Source organism: Cornus florida, unplaced genomic scaffold (assembly GCF_030987335.1).
Source record: "Cornus florida cultivar Cherokee Brave unplaced genomic scaffold, ASM3098733v1 CherokeeBrave_3.0.0_Hap2_Chr10, whole genome shotgun sequence".
Classification (NCBI taxonomy): domain Eukaryota; kingdom Viridiplantae; phylum Streptophyta; class Magnoliopsida; order Cornales; family Cornaceae; genus Cornus; species Cornus florida.
In genome coordinates, this window is record NW_026775580.1 from 10,980,771 (window position 1) to 11,003,335 (window position 22,565).

The window sequence follows — 22,565 nt, forward strand, 5'->3', positions numbered from 1 at the left end:
AAAAAAAATCAAGTGAAAAGAATAAGCGTACCTAGATGAATAAAGCTTTAATAAAAGGTCCATTATTTGTCTTGATGATCGGTACTAGATTTGTGTGCTAGCTTGAGGCCAGAAGTGATCATTTCTTTAGTTGGCTTAGATAGCAAAATATTTGATGCCGGTTCACTTAAAAAGGATTCTAGAGTTATTTTGATTTGCATGATCATTGTCTTGATGTGTGAAGGACTATATTTGCTTGCTTGATGTTAAAATTTTGGGAAATTGTTTGGAAATGGTTGAAAAATTGCATACTTGAGGTAGTTTTCTCCCAATGCTTATTTGGAATATTGGTGTCTTTTTAGTGAGAAAGAGCTTAATGTTTGTGGGTATCATTTCTGGAAACCTTTACGAGACTTCACTCGTCCACTAGGGGTAACTTAGGTTTTAAAAGACTTGTTGCATATGCTAAATACAATCGTATTTCCTACGAAAGTGGCGTTATCCATTTATTGCTTTCTAGTTCATAGTTGTATAATTGTTCAATTCTTTATTTTCTTCATAGTTTATTACTAGGGACTAGCAATATTTAAGTTTGGGAGTGTGATAAGAACTGAAAAGTGCGCATTTAAACTCCTTAAGCTTGAATGTTCTACGACCTTATTCTATCTTATTTTTCCGTTTTAGTCTAATTTCATGTTATTTCCCTTTTCAGGCACTTATCCCCAAAATAAGTCAATTCAGTTGAATTAGAGCATTAAAAGAAGCAATCTCAAGCTTAGTGGAAGAAAGGAGCAAAGTGGAAGCAAAGTAGTGAAGAAGCCTTCTTCAATCGATCAAACCAAGCTCCGATCGATTACATTGTGATCGTTCCAACCATGCCATGATGGATCGAGCCTTTTGTTCTTATCTTTATGAAAATTTTCCTTTTCGATTAATCTAACCTTTCTTCTATCGATCGAACATTTTTGATCTTATCCCCACCTACCATTTTTGTCCTTTTCCCAAAAATATCTTAAAAATATCTCAGCTTTATCTTATCCAAAAAGTGTGCCACCATAGTTCAATCGATCCAAGTAACCTTGTGATTGATCAAACTGCCTCAAGTGCGTGAAAAATAGAGTTACAGCCAAATAAAAGGTGTGCTCGTGGTGCAATCATTTGGAGGTCCTAGTGCATGAGGTCTGACCATTGGTATGACATTTGAGCTACCTATATAAGAATTTTAGCTATTTTGAGTAAAGAGGTTGGATTAGGTTTTGACAAGAGGCTAGAGATTAGAGAGAGAAATACACCATTTGGGAAAGTTCTTCCACTCATCTAGGGTTTCTACCAAGAACTCAAGAGGAGGAGGATGATTTCTACCATGGAAATAACCCTTGAGGGTTGGATGACAACATCAATGAGTGGCTAAACCATTCTTTTGGGGCTAGAGATAGCCCTAAGCATGCCTCCTAGACTTTGATGTTTTGTAATTAATGGGGATTTGTGTTGTAATTCTTGTCTTGACATCTTATATATATATAAATCTTGTTTCTACAATGATTTGTGTAGTTTAATACTTCCAATTGATCATTTAATTCTATCCATATGTCTATGTATGCTAGAATGAATGTTCACATATTTATCTCTAGATTTTGTGGCATTGATGCATGTCTATGTGTGTTGATATTATGAATCTAGTGATGGTCAAGGCATGGTGCTTAAATAGATTACTGTTGTGGTTTGTTTGATGGTTCATACTTATTTCTTGATGGATTATGCCACCTCCTTAGTTTAATTAGTTTAATTTTCATGTCACTAGCTTAGTTGTAGTGTAATTGCCTTACTTTCTTAGATAGGTGGACAATCCATGCTTACTGTTTGATGTTCCATACCTATGAATGCAAGTAGTGTATTTCTCTAATTTAATGAGTGTGCATTAATTGTGGACTTATGGAATGATTAATGGCTTAATATGATATGTTGTGCTATTAACTAAATTGGTTAGACAATGTATGCTTACTTGGCCATCCATGCTTGATATTTCAATTAATGGCACACACTTTCATTTACAACACATAATCCCCCTAATCCATCAAATATTGAATGTCTAGGAAGGTTATGCTTAGTGGTGAACTCTATGACCCAAGACTCCTCTCTCATATTCTCTACACCTCATATTCTTTAGTTGTTTTACATTGCATTTGTTTAGTTTAATTCATAGTATAATTCAACCACCAACCATCTTTTGATCATTCGACCTATAAACCCAACATTGATTCCAAAAATAAGCTTCCTTTCCCTTGGGCCCATCCCTACTTACTCTAGCTACATTAATAGTTAGAAGTGGTAGTGGAATTCTATAAATTCAAACTTAGCCACACTTCACATTTCATACACCACTTTTGTGCAGCTGGTGCTCGACACACACCAAGGTTGTTTTAATTTGTAACCTAGTTGATTTGAGCTTATAAGTCCTTAGGGGTGTTTAAACACCTAATGCCCTAAATTCGTTCAGTTTGGGAGTCATTGACCTAATGTTTGAACTCATGGATCACTAGAAAGCTTAATAGATCATTACATTGCACCATGTTTCTATCTTTGATCCTCTAGGATAGTAAAAAAAAAAAAAAAAATGGGTGAAAAAAATAAGTGCACTTAGATCAATAAAGCTTTAATAAAAGGTCCACTCTTTGTCTTGATGATCGGTACTAGATTTGTGTGCTAGTTTGAGGCCGATGTGATCACTTCTTTGGTTGGCTTAGATAGCAACATATTTGATGCCGGTTCACTTAAAAAAGATTTTAGAGTTGTTTTGATTTGTATGATCATTGTCATGATGCATGTAGGACCATACTTGTTTGCTTGATGTTGAGATTTTGGGAGATTGCTTGGAAATGGTTGAAAAATTGCATATTTGAGGTAGTTTTCTCCCAATGCTTGTTTTGTATATAGGTGCCTCTTTAGTGAGAAAGAGCTCAATGTTTGTGGGTATCATTTCAAGAAACCCCCACGAGACTTCACTTGTCAACTAGGGGTAACCTAGGGGTTCAAAAGGCTTGTTGCATATGCTAAATGTAATCGTGTTGCCTACAAAAGTGGCGTTATCATTTTATTGCTTTCTAGATTCATAGTTACTTAGTTGTTTATTTATTTCTTTTCTTTGTAGTTCATTGCTAGGGACTAGCAATATCTAAGCTTGGGGGTGTGATAAATGCTCAAATGTGATGTATTTTAGCACCTAAGTTAGGGTATTTTAGTCCATTCATCAATCTTACTTTCATGTCTTAGTACTTATTTGTGTTTTTGCCTATTTCAGGTCAATAAAGTTCAAACAGGATAATAAGAACCATTTAGCTCAATTTTAGAGCTAAGGAGCAAAGTTGAAAAGAAGCCAAGAAGATTGTACCAGAGGAGCTTTGATCGATGGAAGGGAATCCCAATCGATCGAAGATGGTTACAATCAATCGAAATGAGGGGGTGCTAGCTCAGCAAAGTGGATAAGGCCCAGAAGATATTTTTGATGACACGTCAGCTTCGATCGAAGTCCTGTTTGATTGATCGAACTGGCTACTGGCAGTGAGCTGTTTAATTCCCGAGCGCGCCGGACTCTACCTAACGTGTGTTGCTGCGAATTTTCTCCAATTATAGGTTGTAATTCTGACTTGGTGACTACTCATAGAGGCTAGTAATAGATACATTGAACCATATTGTAAAATATATCATATAGTTTTCCTTACCAATTATAGAAAGTTTTCTCTCTAGAACTAGGGTTTTGGGAAGAAAGTAAGGATGAAGATGATGATGCCAACCTCCAATCTAGCCCTTGAGGGTTCCATGACCACTATAATGAGTGGCTAAATCCTTCTCTTCGGGCTAGAGATAGCCCCTAGGCTTGCTTCCTAAACCTAGCTTTTGTGTATTTTTGGGGATTTTAGTTGTAATAGATGTTTTGACCATGAATAACTATAGATCTTGAAATTTTTGCATAATTTGTATGGATTAATATTTTCAATTGATCATTTAATTTTATCCATACGTCTATGTATGCTAGAATGAATATTCATGTGCTTTTCTGTAGATTTGATGAAAATGATGCATGTCTATGTGTGTTGATATTGTTAATCTAGTGATGGTCAAGGCATGTGGCTTAATTAATTACTCTTATGATTTATTTGATGGTTCATACTTATTTCTTGATAGATTGTGCCACAACCTTGCTTAATTTTCATGTCATTAGCTCAGTTGTAGTGTAATTGCTTTAATTTCTTAGGTAGGTGGACAATCCATTCTTGTTGTTTGATGTTCCACACTTATGAATGCAAGAAGTACATTTCTCTAGATATTTGTGTGTGCACTAATTGTGATTTAATTGAATGGTTAATGGTCTCATTTGATAGTTTGTGTTACTCACTAGATTGATTAGACAATCTATGCTTATTTGCCATCCATGCTTAGTTTTAAATTGGTGACATACACACTCACAAGTTACAACTTAAATTTCCCCATTAATTTATAATTGCTAGTGTTTGGTAAAGTGAAGCTTAGTGGTGAACTCTAAGCCTCAAGGCCTTTCTCTCATATATTTTCTCTATTTCTAGATTGTTATTTACTTGCATTGCTTTAAGTGAACCATTGTTTAATTAATCAAATCAAACTAACTTTTGATCATTCGACCTACTAATCCATCATTGATTCCAAGAATACCACTCCTTTCCCTTGGGATGATCCCTACTTACTCTAGCTACATTAATAGTTAGTAGTGGTAGTGACATTCTATAAATTCAAAATTGGCCACATTTCATTTCACACACCACACTCTTGAGCTTTGGTGCACCCGACGACACACACCAATATATATATATATATTTTTCTTTTTCATTTAATTAAATTAAGGTAATTATAGTTGTAAAAGGATTTGGATTATTAGGCTTTATATATGTATTTATTATGTCTGCCAAAAGGGTTTCAAACCCTATTCCCGTACAAGAGAGGAGGCAGAAAGCTTAGAGAGAGAGGAGGAAAAAGGAATAAGGAGTTAAGGTTTTGAACCAAAACCTTAGAGGCAAGTTCTAATTTTGTCTTTTCTCCTTTGACTTGTGATATATCCATGCTTAGTTATATCCCAGGATTTTTAATTGGAATTAATAAACTAATTTGCATGTTAAAAATCTGATTTTACAGTGTGTTCATATATGTGAAGGGCTTAATTTTTACTTAATTTAATGTTATGATGCATAATATGTGATTTAAGTTGATGTAAAGATGTTTATATGCTTAAAAATCAATGTGGGAACACTCTGGGACGTAGTTGGTAAGCTTTGAACCTTCAACAATGGAGGTTTGAAGGAGCAGTTTCATCGGAGAAGAAGAAGATGAATAGCCGTGGATGTTCGGTCGACCAGTTTGGTATTTTGGTCTACCGAAGTGGTTCAGAGGAGTAGAACAAGTTGGTGTTTTGGCCGATTGAATTGGGTCTTTCAGTCGACCGAAATAGCTGTATTGGTCAACCGAGTTGGTACTTCGGTCGGCCGGTTTGGCACTGGGAACTGTTTTTGGGATTTTTGCATACTGTATATTCTTGCATGTGTTGAATCTGTTTTAAATATGTTAAATCTATTTAAATAGATTCGTGGATGACTGGAATGCATAATTTAAATTACTATGTTAATGATTTGAACAACATAAACTCTTTATAAAATTTGTATGTTATTAAATGACAGTTTAAGTTGCTTAAATATATAATCTAGCAATTTACGTGAATGCTATATGATTTTAATTATGAATTTGTAGTATAATATAATCATGTATATTATTAGATTTTATCATGTTTATATTCTAGAATTAATTGATGGATTGTTTAATTATTTCATCAACTATTGGATTTTTGTGGATCGAATGCAGGTGTTTTAGGGATGGATTAACTTATCAGTTAAGTCCTACCTATTTGGTATAAGAGACTGGATTAACAAAAATGTTAAATCCTCTTTATATTCGAGTCAGGTCAGTTGAACAAGTTGAATGACTTATAGAGGAATAATTATAGTTGGATAGGATGGATTATATATATATAATTATGTGCCATGATATGAGTTTGAGTCTCAGGATCAGTGTTTAGGGCGCATATATTGCCAGGGATGTGTAGCTAGATATAATGTAGTTATGTACCCTAGTAGGTCTAGGTACTCATGCCCCCTATATATGCATTTTGCATGTTGCCTTCTATTTAGGTTGAGACAACCATATAGTCTGGTGAGGTTCCTTTAGTGTGTATATATATTTATATGGACTATATAGTTATTGTTGGATTAACTACGATGTATATGTGTATGGGCCTCTGTTTGGGATGTAGTAGATTAGAACTTGTTCGTGGCCTGACCCACGATTATTTTTTCAGGCATTCGACAGTTCCAGTCTTAGAGGTTGTTCGTGCTGAGCAAAGACAGTCTATCATCACTTTTCTGATTTAATGTAGCAGTCTTCTTTACGTTATAGTGTTTGGATATTATTTAGTTCAGTTGGATTTTGGGTTAGGGGTCCACATGATGGATTCCCAAGTTGTAATTTTTAATTAATTACTGGTATTAGAGGATTTATTTATTGGAGGTTTATTATTTAGTTTTCTTTCAGCTTTATTCTTTATTCTTAATTCATTTTGTATTCCGTACTTGTTTAAATATTAATTGTTTGATATCCTTTAGTTCTGTGCCCGGACTTGATCACCCGTGGCTATAGAATCGAGGGGTATCACATAAGTGTTTAGTGTTCTTATGTGTCTTAATGCTATTGGGAAACGTGCTAGTTTTAAAAACTTTTTGAGGGATTTTGATTCATAGATTTTGATTCATCACATAGAGACAAGTTTTATGCAAAAATAAAATATGATGTATCATTCAAGTAACAGATTGAATACTTACATCAAAGGTCTGAGTAAACCTTTAAATCTTTCCTCTAAAGTGAATGTTCTCACTTATTGTAGATCCCTTAGCAAGATGCCTTCTCCTTGGATCTCTATCTCCTTGGTAATTGTTTTGCCTTTAGGAATCACTCATAAGCCTCCATGAATGACCTTGGAAAACTAGGCTTGTGGGAGCCTCCATTAGATGAGAACATAAACCCTAATAATTCTAGAGAGAGAAAATAGGTTCCTTTTTCCTTCTACCAAAAATCACCCCTAAAATATACATAGACCATGTATATTTATAGGCAACATAAAGATAAAGAAAAGGAAACAACAAATCCTTCTCAATCTCTAATTCACATGTCTCAAATCTAATAGGATTCCAATATCAACTTGGGCTATGAGTGAGAATCCTTTGGGCTTATTATTTTATTGGCTACAATGAATTAATAATTAGCCCAGTCCATGGACCCAATTCAATTAATTCATAAATTAATTTATATTCCACTAAAAAAAATTAATTGAACTCCAATTAAATAATAAATAATCTTTAAGTCAATATTGCACTTTGACCCCTCTATGCATAATTAGTTATTGGATAAATAAAGCCATCAATCCGACTACTTAATTAATATATTTATTTTGGTACGATTGATTATTTCTGGCTCGATCACAATAAAATTTTTGTTTGACAAAAATAATAATTTAAATAAATAAATATATAATAAATCATTTTGTCTAAAAACATACGAAGGCCTTCGAATTTACTTTGTGATCAATCATAATCAATACAAAATAAATACAAGTAGCAATGATGCAAATATTGAAAATATAATCCTCTAACTATTAATTACATAACTACCCAAAGTGTCGGTCTAAGGATCCCGAAGAATCCGCCGAACAAATCAAAGTAATTATTAATTAATAAAATAGTATATACTTTTCTCATGCTTAAGAGTCAAATGCCATGATGGTGAAAGGGAGCAATTGTATATGACGGCTCTCGCAATCTATCTCAACCTAATGCGGATCCAGTTCAAATCTTAATTAATTATGAGTCCATCCATAATTACCGACTATGAACCATTTATGATTACTATTTATATTCATGTATTGATCGCCATCACAAACATATATAAATATCTCTTGTAATCAAGTGGACACTATCAATTCTATAATGAACATAATATATTGAATTCACCAATTGTATAAAGCATAAATATTTCAGAAACGTCAGGAACTTATGTCACATTAATCTAGAGAGGAATTTGCTATGCTAGGGCATATAAATCCCAACAAATGCAACATGAGATGTAGTTTAGTAAAGTGTTTTAACATGAAATCTCACTTTGTGAAATGTAATATCTTAGTGGCTTTATGCTTATTTCGTATTTTGTTTTGATTTTGTGCATTGTTCATGCTTGGTTGGGTGAAATTAATGCTAGGGCATTGTTTCTTGGAGTCTATAGTATTCTTAGACACGTCTTTGTCATTTAGGACTTATTCCTTGGGTAGAAGGGATTTGTCTTGTAAGGTCTCCATGGTGGGAGCCTTTTTGTCTGTTTTGTCGACTTGGTGATTCTGAGACTCTGGCTTTATGGTTGATGTGAGTGAGGCTCATGTGAGCGTAGGGTTGTAGTTTTTATTTGGCGGGATGAGACGTGGGCCATGGAGGCACCATTTCGTCTCATTTTCTTTTGTTGCTTTACGATATGGTCGTGGTTATGTTTGAGGTGCTGGTATTATCCTCTTGGGGCCTTGTGGTGACCTTGATACGATGACATCATTTGGGGTTTCATTTCTAACATCATAGGACGGTGACTCAGGATTGACTTGAGTTTTTCCTTGGGAATGAGAGATTTATTTTTGTGAGCCTCAACAACGAGGTTCTCGTTTCTTGTCTTCTTGGAGTGATGGTTTAAGGACTTGATAAGTGTGTTGACCTAGGATTCTTCTTGAGTTTGCTTTGGACAGTTCATGTGAGTTACAGTTGGGATGTGCGTGGTTTCGTGTGATTAATTGCATTGGTGTAATTAATTACTCTTCCTTGTTATTAGAGACTTGGGATTGTGTGTTAGGATTCTGATAGAATCCTATAGAGTTCCCATTAGACTTGGTGTCATCGTGAACCAACAAGTTAAAACGTGTTAAAGAGTGGCCAAGTTTGAATTTGTAAAGTGCCACTACTACCTCTAACTACTAATATAGCTAGGGTAAGTAAGGATTGTCCTAAGGGATTGAAAGCATACTTTGCTTGGAAACAAGGTTGGATTAGTAGGTCGAGTGATCAAAAGGTGGTTTGATTGGTTAATTAAACTACAATTTTAAATTAGATGAAAGCAATGTAGAACAACTAAAGTAAGTAAAGTATAGAGAAATTAGAGAGAGAGGTCTTGGGACTTAGATGGCAACGCTAAACATCACCTTCCTAGACCCCCAATGTGCAATGAATGAGGGGGGTTATATGTTACAATACTAATGTGTGTGATTAATTGAATTAACAAGTATGGATGACTAATTAAACATACATTGTCTAGACAAACTAATGAATAGCACAATATATCAAATTAAGCCATTGTTCCTTCTTTTTAGCTCACAATCAAAACACATCAACAAACTAAGAAATACTCTATTTGCATTCATAAGCATGGAACATCAAATAACAAGCATTGATTATCCTCCCATCTAGGAAAGTAAGGCAACTACACTACAACTAAGTTAGGGACATGAAAATTAAACTAATTAAAATAAGGAAGAGGCACAATCCATTAAGAAATGAGTATGAATCATAAAACAAGCCACAAGAGTATTCCATTAAAGCACCATGCCTTGACCATCACTATATTCATGATATTAACACACATAGACATGCATCAATGTAACAAAATTTAGAGATAAACACATGAACATCTATTCTAGCATATATAGACATATGAATAGAATGAAATGATTAATTGGAAGAATTAAACTACATAAATCAAGATAGAAACAAGATTTATATAAATATCAAAGGTCAAGACAAGAATTACAACACAAATCCCCTCAAAATACAAAGTATCAAATTCTAGGAGGCATCCTTAGGGCTAACTCTAGCCCCAAGAAGATGTTTAGCCACTCATTGATGTAGTCATCCAACCCTCAAGAGCCATCTCTATGGTAGGAATGCTCTTATTTTCCTTGATGGAAACCCTAGATGAGTGGAAAAACTCCCAAAATGGTGTGTATCTCTCTAATCTCTAGACTCCTCCAACCTCTCTTATCTATATGATTCTCCAAGATTGTATATGTGTAAAATGGCTCAAAATCCTTATATAGGTAGCTCAAGTGTCACACCCAATGGTCAGACCTCGTGCACTAGGACCTCCAAATGATTGCACCATGAGCACCCTTTTAATTAGCTGGAACTTTGTTTTTTTTTTTTTGGCACTTGAGGGGGATTGATCGATCGAAATCGATCGATCGAAGTCTGGTGAGATTGATTGAACCTTGGTGGCGCCTTTTTGGAATAAGACAAATCTGAGATATTTTCGGGATATTTTGAAAAAAAGACAAAAGTGGTAGGTGGGGATAAGATCAAGGGTGTTCGATTGACTAGAGAAATATTGGATTGATTGAAGATGGAATTTTGGTGAGGAAAATGACAAAAGTCTCGATTCATCTTGAAATGGTTGGAACGATCACTGTGAGATCGATCGAAAATTGGTCTGATTGATCGAAGATGCTGTTTTCCACCACTTTGCTTCCACTTTGCTCCTTTCTTCCATTCAGCTTGAGATTGCTTCTTTTATGCTCTAATTTGGCTGAATTGACTTATTTTGGGGATAAGTGTCTAAAAAGGGCAATAACATGAAATTAGTCTAAAACGGGAAAATAAGATAGATAAAGGTTCTAGAATATTCGAGCTTAAGGGTTTTAAATGTTTACTTTTCAGCGCTCATCACACCCCCAAACTTAAATATTGCTAGTCCCTAGCAATAAACTACGAAGTAAAGGAATGAAATGAACAACTATACAATTATGAACTAGAAAGCAATAAATGGATAACGTCATTTTCGTAGAGAACACGATTGCATTTAGCACATGCAACAAGCCTATTAAACCCCTAGGTTACCCCTAATGGACGAGTGAAGTCTCATGAGGGTTTCCAGAAATGATACCCACAAACATTAATCTCATTCTCATAAAAGAGGCACCAATATTGCAAATAAGCATTGGGAGAAAACTATCTCAAGTATGCAATTTTTCAACCCTTTCCAAGCAATCTCCCAAAATCTCAACATTAAGCAAACTAATATGGTCCTCCACACATCAAGAAAATGATCATGCAAATCAAAACAACTCTAGAATCCTTTTTGGATGAACCGACATCAAGTATATTGCTATCTAAGCTAACTAAAGAAATGATCACATCAATACCCTCAAACTAGCACACAAATCTAGTACTGATCATCTAAAACAAAGAGTGGATTTTTTTATTAAACTTTATTCATCTAGGTGCGCTTATTATTTTCACTCATTTTTTTTTTTTTTTTTTTTTTTTTATCCTAAGTATCAAATATGGAAACATGGTGCAATGTGTTGATCTATTAAGCTTTCTAGCGATCCATGAGGTTAAGTGTTAGGTCAATGACTCCCAAACCAGACAGTTTTAGGGCATTAGGTGTTCAAACACCCCTAAGGACTTATAAGCTCAAATCAACTAGGCTACAAATCAAAACAACCTCCATCTAATTATTTCCCACTTTTTACCTTTTGGGAGAAGTCCTCACTTTTTTATTACTTTTGCAACTTTTTTTTTTTTTTTTTAGATAAAAACATTTAATTATTAAACTAAAGTTTGGGCCCTCCACTTTTCGGCGCGAGAAATTCAGTGCTTGATGAGGCTAGAATCTCAACTACTCAATGAAAAGGGATTGTTATCAACTTTTGTCAAAATGGAAGTTTTCAATGCACTACTAGCCCAATTGGGATATAACCAAATCAATAGTCAACAAAGCATGTACCCCACAAATGAATGCTAGTGTGCGCCTGTGCTAGTGTAGAATCTTAAAGTAAATTTCAAAACATTCATAAATTCAAGATGATATGGACCACAAATGCAAGCAAGATATCAATCTTTCGAAAAATTTACTCTTAAATGGCATCTACAAGACGTACAAGGAGTATTGGACTCTGAAGTCAAGCAATATAGTCCTCAAAAGATTAAAATCATAGCTAGCCACGGACCAATCAGAAAATCTCTCAAATATACAAGTCATGCTCAAAATGTTGAATTGAAAACAAACACTGCAAAGAACACCCATTACCCCCAAACTTAAATGGTACAGTGTCCTCAATGTGCAAAGAGAACAAAAGGAAAGTGTATACCAGTGCAGCTATGGCAAAGAATGGCTGGGACACAAGTATCCGAAGTGGGTGGTACAACCCCCCCGAACTTGGGATTTATAATGGTCCTGAAATGATGGCACTGGGATAAAAGCCCATCAGATAACAAAGGGGATAATAATAGTGCATAGTGGATATGCAAGTGTAAGTGGGATAGTAAATAAAGTAAAGAGAGAAAAATAAGGGTGGTCCTGAAAAATTGGGCAACACTCTCTCACTGAAGTCACTGGGATGCACCTGATAATGAAGTCAATCACAGATAGATATATCAATATAATAAACTGACATCCAAAAATAACATGCATATGATGGAGAAAATAAAAACAGTGTAAAGTACAACACATTATCGGGCTAACAGACTGGCGGCAAAAATATAGTGACAGTGTCAAAGTAACAGTCAAATAACACACATATATAAAATAATAAGAGAGAGATATAGATCAAGCAGAGGAGGTCGGTTTAGTGAGGCGTGATCCCCGGATGTCTCTGGAAACGCCCAGTAGCGCAATCAGTATGTCCGTACAGAGAGTAGTCACATCAGTGCTAAGGGAGTCCACATCTGCTCAGAGAGAGACTATCGCATCCTCCAAGGTCTGGGTACGCTTTCCTAGGCCGGGTGTCTAAACTGGAGCATCAAGGATGACTGGATCAGGAAACTGAGGCTCATCCTAACTCTACTCCTAAGAATGTAATGGTGACTGCACCGGGGAATGATATGGTGATTCCTCTAGAGGCTGCCGCTCCAGGTCTATGTCCATATATGCATCCGCAGCCGCCGGTGGGTCTACTGGATCATCTGTTACTGTTGTTACCTCCTCTATCTCTAACTCCTGCCTCCTTTGCTTCCTCATCTGCCAAGATGGCCTCATCCTCTAGACTCCTAATAAAAGCGTTATAGCTCTTATTCCAGTCCTTCTTGCCATAGCGGCAAGCCCCTGTCTCAAGATGGTCTTCTGAATGGAAATGATAGTGTTGATCTCTGAGGATTTGAGTAATCAGATGTACAAAGGGTAGGAAGGTGGCTCGCCTGGGCTTTGCTTTGCTAATGTAACTCGTGTAAAGCCTCATCATTACACTCCAGTAGAGTGCAGGAACAGAAAACCAATGGCCTGTATAGAAGGCATAGAGAGCTACTAGAAAATTTGATCATCGCTGGATCTTATGGCCCACCATAAATACATTTCGGTATAGTACTGAATCGAAGAACCATAAATCATCGGGCAAATAAGTTCGGGTGGCAAATGTCTTGCCAGCACTGGCAGGCCAGTCAGAGCAACGGCCATGTCTGCGTCACATCGCCTTCTGAGAATAGGATAATCAAGGCCGGGAGGGCAGACGTGTGGATACCAAGAGGATATGCTAGTGTCTCGATTGTAATGTGGATGAGATGGCCATCAATTGTGGTTTGCAACTCTGCCAGGTTACTCTGGGCAGGCCGGAGGTTCTGGTAAAACAACCGATCAAGCCGCGGGTAAACTGGATTGGCCACTAGGGCCAGAATAGCTGAAATGCCGCAGCGGTAAATCTTATCAAAAGTTGCCTTGGTCAGAATCGATCGGGAGAAGAAAGTAGTATCAAATATGGACTCATGTGCCACTATAAGGCGTGAATATCTGCGCTCAGCTCGGTCGTAGACCATGCCGGGCAGTGCCGGTGGTGGACTAGGTGAGGGAGGTGGTGTCTGCTCGGCCTCCTCAGCTGATGAAGAAGACGAGGATACATAAGCAGAAGAGGAGGAGCGCTCGAGCTGGCTCCTCAGGCTCCTCTACTTGCGGCCGTACTCTACACTCATATATCCAGTGGGTAATGGTTTTAACTCGAGCTATGGTCTGCAAAATAGAAAAACATTTGCAATTGTAGTCAGTATACAAGATACAGAATTGAAAGCATACAGATAGAAACATGTTTGTCAAGTTAAGACAGACAACTCAGAATAAAATACATGAATCTATGCAAGTTATAATGCAGTCAAGGATAGACAATGACTATTCCAATAAAGTGAAACATGCTAGATATGACAGAGTAGAATGCATCCAATGTGGAAAACACAGGCATTGGGTATAAATAAGTTAGCATAGAATACAAAAGAGGGTATGCAAAATAGTGAGGTTCGATCGATCATAAAAAAGATGAGATTGATCCAGGTGGGCTTGATCAGGACATGGTTGAGATTGATCATGCTCTGATCGATCAGAACACTACTATGATCGATCGAAACTGTAAAAAAGCATGAACAGTCACAGATCTGTGATGTGGACAACATGGGGGCACCCAAATATGCTTGTAGGTCCCCAATACACCTCAACAAGTCAAGAATAGTCACTTAAGTCGGCACGTGACCCCCGAAATCAAAATCAGAAATAAAATATATACATATATATACATACACATGCTCAACAACTCCAAAATGGAACCACAAATCATGGGAAGCTTAAGATCTAAACATGGTAACATTTAAAACATGTAGATCAACTCGTAAATAAGAAGAGAGAACACAAAAACTTACCAAAGCGAGAGGAGAGAAGTGGATCAAGAGAGAGATGAGATCGAAATCGAGTTTAGAAAGCTTAAGAGCTCGCCGGAGGTAGGGAAGATGAATGAATAGCGGCGGGAGAGAAGGAAGGCTTTGGATCGATGTTGAAATCGATCCAAATGACCCTTGGGTCATTTTTTTTAAAAAAACTATCTCCGACTTGCTCGATCGATCACTTGGATGATTAGATTGATCGAACCCTAATCGATCATAAAGATATTCAGATCGATCGAACCCACAAAATGACAAAGTATTTTTGAAATTTTTTGAAAATTAAAATTAAAAATAAATTAAAAATATTTTTTGGATTTTTGGAAATAAAAATAAAAATAAAATAAACCAAAACAAATATCCAAATTAAAAATATTTTTGGAATTTTTTTTTAAAAAAAATTAAATTGAAATTTGAAATTTGAAAGTCAAAAAGAAATCAAAATCAAAAGGAAGCACACAGATCGATCAAAACTCGATTGATCCAATAGGTGAAAACCTGCAGACATGTTCGAACGATACACAAAGAGGCGATTTGTCATTGTTTCAAAATTTTTTCTAAGTATTGAATGAAGATCGATCTGAGGAAAAGTTAGATCGATCTAGGAACACTCACATCGATCGAGAATAAAGTTCGCACGATACACAGAGAGCTGAAATATGCAGGAAATTTTCACATGATGGGATAGATAGGTGATTGGATGCAGGGATGATCGTTCGATCGATCTGACTTCTTCTCAGATCGATTGAATAGACATTAAATGTCTAATTCAAAACTAAAAGTGCAAGCATTCTCAATCAAAGTCCTTAACAATGTGTATAAACCCAGAACATATCTAGACGACGTAAGAAACGAAAGGTAAAATAGAAATGAGGGAGGAATATGGTTGTAAACCCTATAAAGCACTAGTCTTTAACGTCTCTAGCAAGACATTGGGCTTTTTTAGCCCGGATCAAAAATCTTGTTGTGCATCCCCTCCTTGACGGGGTGAATGATATTTTGAGTTCCACCCAACAAATTGTTCCCTAGAGAACTCATTAGATTTGACTCAAAGGAGATTGATGGTCCTTTGTCAATGCAACCTTTGGGATTCCACGCCCTTTCAACACTTGGTTTAAAATCAACATTCTTCGGAATCATTTTGGAAGATGAACTTATAGAAATTTTACTTTCATGGAAAGACTCAACTTTTTAAAATTCATTGTCAAGTTACTTTTCCACAACACACACTTCTTCATGCTTGTCTATTGAATTCAGGGTTGGATTGAATATGTTCAACTTCACTTTCATATGGCCAAATGATTTTTTCATTATCCCCGTCCTACAATTTATGTTGGCATTAGCAGTTGCCAAGAATGGACGGCCAACGATAACCGGAATTTGACTTTTAGGATCTAAAATCGGTTCCGTGTTTATGACTATGAAATCGACTGGGAAGAAGAATTTATCAATTTTGATCAACACATCCTCAATAATACCCCGGGGCTTTTTGATAGATCGGTCAGCTAGTTGCAACACCACCAATGTTGGTTTTAAGTCTCTTAAGCCCAATTTAACATACAACGAATATGGAAGAAGGTTAACACTTGCTCTTAAATCAAGAAGAGCCCGATTAATGACATGGTCACCAATGATGCAAGAAGTAGTAGGTGAATCGGGAGAGTGTTGTGTTGTAAAATAGACCTCACTTGCTCGGTCAAGACAACTTTCTTTGGTGCTTGGCATAAGCCGGAATATGTTTAATTGTATCCAAGAAGGGAAGATTGATCTTCACTAGCCTAAACACTTCAATTATTTCATTCACTTTGGTCTTTTACTTTTCAAGAGAATTGGATCCTTTTAAGGCATTCAGAAATGGAGCTTTTGGCTTATATACCTTTTCAAAATCCTTGTTCAAAACATTTTCAGCATAAGAATTTTTCAAATCATTTCTCAATTCTTTCTCAACAAAAGGATCATGCAATGAAGGAGGAATAAAATGTGAAACGTGATAGGTGTCAACTTTTGGTTGCACCGGTTCACTCTCTTTATTTTGAATACCAACTTGATTATCAACAATTTTTCCACTTCTTAAGGTTGTCATCGTATTGACATGCTCAATTGTGTGACCTTCCGATGAGGAATTTGTCTCCATAACAAATTGTTGTTTGGGAGGTGGATTCAAATGCATCTTCCCTTTTTCTCTAGCATTTAAAGTACGAGCTATTTACCCAACTTGGGTTGCTAGCTTCACAATGGATAGTGAGTGGGAATGAAGTAATTGGGTGTTTGCCTCTAAAGTACCTAAAGCGGTCAACACTTTTTCCTCAAAAATGGGACTCCTAGAATTTCCTTGAAAGTAAGATGATTGATTAGGAAAATGACAGTTTGAGAATTGGTTTCCTTGTGATTGAAAAGATGATTTATAACCTTGGGAACCTTGGCTTTGCATTGGGGGTGGAATATACTTGCCTTGAAAACCACCTTGAGGAGGGTTTGAGCCTTCCCCTTGGCTTTTCCAAGAGAAGTTTGGATGGTTCCTCCACTCGGGATTGTAATGTGTGCCATAAGGATTGTTCCCTTGATTGACAAATGTGGCATTCACTTGTTCATGGTTCTCACTTTGCACATGTCTATGGGGACAATTGGAAGTAAAATGTAAGACACTAGAACAAATCATGCAAGATTCATTGGAATTACGATGTGAATGATTGCGGGAGGAAGACACTTGATTCACCAAATTTTGGTTGATTAAAAATTGATCAAACCTTTGAGATAAAGACTTGACTTCAGTGGCTATGTCATTGGAATTGTCAACTTTATATAAGCCGACATTCTTCCTTCCACCTAGATTTCTACCATTTTTAGATGACAAAGATCGATGCATTGAATTCTCACTTATGCTTTTATACAATTGCCAAACATCATTTTCATACTTATCAAGGTAAGAGCCACCCATAGATACATCAACCATGCCCTTGTGATTATTCGGTAAGTTTTCAAAGAAGTATTAAACTAATTGCCATTTAGGAATGTCATGATGGGGACACTTCCTAAGCAAATCATTAAACCTTTCCCATGCCTCATGAAACATCTTCCTGTCCCCTTGAGAAAATTCTCGAATAGAAGTTCTCATTGCATTGGTCTTTGAAACAGGATAGTCATTTTTCAAAAACTCTTGTTGCATTTCCACCCAAGAAGTTATCGAAAAAGGCATAAGATTGTTGAACCAATATTTAGCCTTATCTTTAAGGGTAAAGGGAAAGAGTTTGAGTCTTAAAACTTCTTCCGGCATGTCCGTGTATTTCACGGTGGAACACACTTTAAGAACTCATCCAAATGCTTGTAAGGTTCTTCACTTGGAAGTCCATGATAGTTAGGAAGCATTTGAATAGTTTGCGGTTTAATTTTATAGTGATGTGCTCTAAATGGGGGTAATTGAATACATGTTGGTGCATTATATTCATTTGACACATAATGATCATGCAAAGTAAGTGGAGGATTTATAATCGGTGGTGCTACATAAGCACCTTGATTTACTTGAGCAGTAGGGGGTGGGGGTGGAACAAAAATTAGCCGAGGCATTTCCAATGGAACTTGGCCTTGTTGTTGTGGAATGAAAGGTCTTGGCATGCCTAATGGTATGTGACTGTTATCATGATGCACATTAAGGTGGAGGATACCTTGTTGGTCGATGTGACCAAGGTCCTCCACATGGTCGTCATTTTGCTCCTCCATTGGTAAAATAGAGTTTGAGTCTTAAAACTTCTTCCGGCATGTCCATGTATTTCACGGTGGAACACACTTTAAGAACTCATCCAAATGCTTGTAAGGTTCTTCACTTGGAAGTCCATGATAGTTAGGAAGCATTTGAATAGTTTGCAGTTTAATTTTATAGTGATGTGCTCTAAATGGGGGTAATTGAATGCATACTGGTGCATTATATTCATTTGACACATAATGATCATGCAAAGTAAGTGGAGGATTTATAATCGGTGGTGCTACATAAGCACCTGGATTTACTTGAGCGGTAGGAGGTGGGGGTGGAACAAAAATTAGCCGAGGCATTCCCAATGGAACTTGGCCTTGTTGTTGTGGAATGAAAGGTCCTGGCATGCCTAACGGTATGTGACTGATATCATGATGCATATTAAGGTGGAGGATACCTGGTTGGTCGATGTGACCAAGGTCCTCCACATGGTCGTCATTTTGCTCCTCCATTGGTAAAATGGAGTGATGAGAGCTACCCCTTTCCCTAAGATTGCGAACAATGGATTCAAGAGTCAAATTAAGTGGGACAAGAGTAGGATTTAACGACTTACGACCATGAATACACAAACGACACAAAAATTAGAAACAAGCACGTAGCAATCACTTCGCCTCCACAACAAATTAATCAATAAACATCCTTCACATACATTGATCCCAAACTCCCATGCTTTGAACACTATGCAAGAAAAATTAAAATGCCTCCACACAGGCTCACGATCTATCTAAGAAAGTAAAAACATGCCTCCACACGGGCTCACGATTTAACTAGAGATTGAGTTAGAAAAGGCTCACAAGGGTCCTTAAGTAACTTCAAATTAATTTTAATTTTTGATTTGCCTTGTTTTGCTTTGCAAATTTTTTAGATTTTTTTACTTTTTATGCTCTTTGCTTAGCTTCACTTGGCTTTCTCCTTTGCTTTGACTCCTTTTGGCTCAATTCACCTAGCCAATCAAGAACAAACACAATAAGTAACCAAAATAAAAATAAAGTAAAGGCACGATTAAAAGAGTACTAATTCCTAATTGTTTCCAAAATACAGAGTTGCCTAGATCCCCGACTACGGCGCCAAAACTTGGTGTCATCGTGAACCAACAAGTTAAAACGTGTTAAAGAGTGGCCAAGTTTGAATTTGTAAAGTGCACTACTACCTCTAACTACTAATATAGCTAAGGTGAGTAGGGATCGTCCCAAGGGATCGGAAGCGTACTTTGCTTGGAAACAAGGTTGGATTAGTAGGTCGAGTGATCAAAAGGTGGTTTGATTGGTTAATTAAACTACAATTTTAAATTAGATGAAAGCAATGTAGAACAACTTAAGTAAGTAAAGTATAGAGAAATAAGAGAGAAAGAGGTCTTGTGACTTAGAGGTCACCGCTAAACATCACCTTCCTAGACACTCAATGTGCAATGAATGAGGGGGTTATATGTTGCAATACTAATGTGTGTGATTGATTGAATCAATAAGCATGGATGACCAATTAAGCATACATTGTCTAGATAAACTAATGAATAGCATAATATATCAAATTAAGCCATTGCTCCTTCTTTTAAGCTCACAATCAAAACACATCAACAAACTAAGAAATATACTACTTGCATTCATAAGCATGGAACATCAAACAACAAGCATGGATTGTCCTCCCATCTAGGAAAGTAAGGCAAGTACACTATAACTAAGCTAGGGACATGAAAATTAAACTAAGGAAGTGGCACAATCCATCAAGAAATGAGTATGAACCATAAAACAAGCCACAAGAGTATTCCATTAAAGCACCATGCCTTGACCATCACTAGATTCATGATATTAACACACATAGACATGTATCAATGTAACAAAATCTAGAGATAGACACATGAACATCTATTCTAGCATATATAGACATATGAATAGAGTGAAATGATCAATTGGAAGTATTAAACAACATAAATCAAGATAGAAACAAGATTTATATAAATATCAAAGGTCAAGACAAGAATTACGACAAAAATCCCCTCAAAATACAAAGCATCAAAGTCTAGGAGGCATGCTTAGGGCTAACTCTAGCCCCAAGAAGATGTTTAGCCACTCATTGATGTATTCATCCAACACTCAAGGGCCATCTCCATGGTAGGAATGCTCTTCTTCTCCTTGATTGTTACGCCCCTAGATTTTTCAACCTAGTGTGTTCTGTGATGAACCGAACCGGATCCAAAAATGCAGAAGCAAAACATAAAACCAAAGTCTATAGAGATATAAATTATCTCAAAAATGCCAATGTGACTTTCCATGAAAAGGTCAAATGGTACCCTATGGCACCAAAGACAACCAAGGAACAAGATCTAGTTCAAACTAGACCACGTATGCCATTAAATGGCTTAAATAAGATAAATAAGATCCTGTGGGAACAAACAAATGGAGTTAACCTATCTAGGCAACAAACCAAACAAAACCCACAAGGCAGCATCATTTTGGTCGTCCAAAATGATGCTTCGGTTGACCGAAGTGAGCCAAGAAAAAGAAAGGAAATGAGCCTTCATTTCGGTCGACCGAAATGACAAACCGGTCGACCAGTTTGTGGCTCAGAATGGAAAATGGCTACTGGAATTGTGATTTTACTGTGCAATTTAAATTAAACATGGAACTGGTCGGCCAAAACAAGCAACCGATCGACCAAAACAGGCCAAAAATGTGAAGAATGAACCTGCCAAGTACTAAAACTGAAAAGAGCCCTTAAGTCTCACATGAATCCCCTATAGCATGATTAATCTAAATTATGTGCTATTGTGTGATGATGTGAACATGCACGCAAGTGAAAAATGGGATTTTATATGCGCTACAATGGCCTATGGCCTTATTACATTTCATTTACAAAATTTTACATGCCAAACCTCCGAAGTTGATAAAAATACATTTTTAAACGAAATATGGCGCCAATTGAGTACAAGTGCAAATATAAATATGCTTGGCCCTTGGCCTCATGTCATATACATAAAATGGAAGTCAAAAGGTGTACTTAGGCACACATTACATATTTATAATCAAATATATAAGTTTTGACATAAGGCTACAAAATGAAATTTCATGCTAACATTTGCATGAAACATAAACTTAAAAATTACAAGTCATCCAAGGAATAATGAGCACCACGAACCAAGTCTTTGTACCTGAAAAATGACCCCGGTAACTTTGGGGTGAGTGACATTAAGCTACTCATAGGAGATGAGCATGCATAGACCTAGCATTTTACAAATTTATCACCTTAAGGTGAAACATGTTAAAGGGGCTCATGCCACCTAACGTCTATGTCAAAGTGAGACCCGGGGGATCATCCTAAGCTACCTTAGAGTATTTCTAGCATAAACCACATCATTCATGCAATTTAAATGACATAGGAGCACATAGTGTAACGCAACAAGACATAGGATCCAAAGTTATCAACTTTTAACCTAGAATGCGATAACTACTGAAACGGTTCATGCCACTTAAAATCTAAGTCAAGATGCTTATATAGGATCATTCCTAAGTCATATCAACATAAAGCAACATGAATCACGATGTCTACGAAATTGAACACGGTTGGGATAATCTAAAGAACACGACAAGTTTATAATTTAGCATGAATCGCATTATCAATGAAATTGAACAAGGTTTGGAATAATCCATGCAACACAATAAGAAGGGTACTTGAATACAAGGATCACATTATCAATTCAATTAACATGATTAGAACATTCCAATTAACACAACAAGAATAATACATGAAATCAATGATAAAGCATAATATCTATGTAATTAACAAGATTGAAGCATTTCACATAACAGGACAAGTTTTAAATCTTCAAGGAATAACAACTTTGTTGTGAGATTTATATGTACCACTCGCAAGTGCATGAATTTATGCAGATAGGGTTTACTTGTAAGGGTGTCGTACCCAAGGGACTTGTGTAAATTAAGTTTGTTAACAGATTTCTTAAATTCCAAAATTAACTTGAAAGTAGGACAATCGAATTGTGATGATTAATTCTAAATTAACTAAGTAGAAAAATAAAATAAACTAAAGAACGATGA